Source organism: Ornithodoros turicata, chromosome 8, assembly GCF_037126465.1.
Source record: "Ornithodoros turicata isolate Travis chromosome 8, ASM3712646v1, whole genome shotgun sequence".
In the NCBI taxonomy this organism is placed as follows: Eukaryota; Metazoa; Arthropoda; class Arachnida; order Ixodida; family Argasidae; genus Ornithodoros; species Ornithodoros turicata.
In genome coordinates, this window is record NC_088208.1 from 129,648 (window position 1) to 131,324 (window position 1,677).

Sequence of the window (1,677 nt, forward strand, 5' to 3'; positions counted from 1 at the left end):
GCGTGGTGAGAACCCCGAATGAAAAGATCGGTCACCTCCTTCAAGGAATTGGCGTCGGTCATATGATCGTCGACGATGATGAGCGTGGCGCGCGACGTATCCCACTCGCGAGGTAGCTCCTTGGTAAATTTTACGGAGTCCCCAAATTCGTCCTGCATGCTCGGTGACGCATATTTCTGCACGTAGAATATTTGCGAGGGAGGCTTGTCCACGACGTTGTTCAGGTTCCTCAACACGTTCGTTACGAATGTGGATTTACCGCACATGGAGGGGCCGCTTAAAATACAACGAAAAGGATGGCGGAAACGAAAAGGTTCGGGGTTAGACATGACGTGTGTGCACACGTTGCGCGAAGAAAAAGAAGAGACTGAGACTCATAGAGAAATACATCGCTTTATTTACACGTCGTCGTCGTCGTCGTGCTCGAGGTCCGAACTGCGTTCCCAATACAGATTATCCAGACTAAAGGTGGACTTTTTTCTCGTCAGTCTGTCCGCCGCTAAGATGCGGTCGAGCGTCTTCATCTTGTCCTGACACATTTCTTGACGTGCTTGCAACCATTCCAGGCGGTGGACTTGAAAAGCTTCCTCCACGATGCCGCGAATAAATTCGCGAAGTTCTTCGTTTTTTGTCTTTTCCTGGCGACGGCGAGAAACGCAGGAGAATAAACCACACATGGTGTTTTCCAAGTATTGGTCTGAATGATAACGCGCGGATAGCGCGCTCTCCCTTTATACGGCGCTTCCAAATAAAAAACGTAAAGAAATGGGCGTCAGAACGAAAGCGAATCCTCCACCACCACCGCCACCACCGTGCTCGAAGCGCATGCGCGAGACGTGAAGGGCGACGAGACCAAAACCGAAACGTCCGACGGCAGACGTGGTGGCGCTGCGAGCGCGCGAGACGTGAAGGGCGACGAGACCAAAACCGAAACGTCCGACGGCAGACGTGGTGGCGCTGCGAGCGCGCGCGCGTGTGACGTATGCTCCGCGGAGAGGGCGCCAGATTCAGTTTTCTGTTTGCCTCTCGTCGGGTGCGGACGTCTGGCGCGTCGCTCGTATCGTGACCGTTGATGTGCTGGTGAACTCTTTAGTCATGTAAAGAAGATGGAGGGCGGTGTGTGTGCACACAGATATGCTTGGATGTCGGTGAGTTGTCGTTTTAATACTTCTTCTTCTGTTGTCGCGTTTACCTACCCCCTAACTGCGATTACTTGTCAGCGTGTATTGGAGTAGTGTATGTTTGGCGATTTATCTTGTTGCGATTAGTAGAAAGTCTTCCCCTTGTTGTTATTATTCTTGTCCGTGCATGCCCAAACATGTTTGCAATTCCCTTGTACGCCATTCTGTCAATGACCCTTGTTGCTATACTCGTCGGTGCATGCCCGCACATATTCGCGATGGTGAAAATTTTGTGTGTGTGTGTGTGTGCCTGTTTTCGCGCGTGTTTTCCCCTCGTTAGCACTTTTTTTGTTTTGTTTCTTTCTGCATTCCACGGAAGTCCCCATGATGACAGCGGTGCTGCCACCTGACGTGATGCTTTCCGACCTGCCTGGTGTGACGCTTTGCAAATGGCGGCGCCCATGGGCTGATGCTGTTACCGAACCTGGACTGACACATTAATGAATTGAATGTGTATAGTAATGACTTGAATTATTAAATGAGTTTAGAAAGTGCA

The 1,677-nt window shown here is 50.7% G+C and overlaps 1 long non-coding RNA gene across 1 annotated transcript; it reads left to right on the forward strand.

Annotated features, from left to right (window-relative positions):
* The first annotated feature begins 985 nt into the window (after positions 1-985).
* LOC135365807 (uncharacterized) lies at positions 986-1,677 on the forward strand. Its single transcript, XR_010413925.1, has 2 exons — positions 986-1,148; positions 1,501-1,677. It is a non-coding gene; the product is annotated as an uncharacterized LOC135365807 (long non-coding RNA).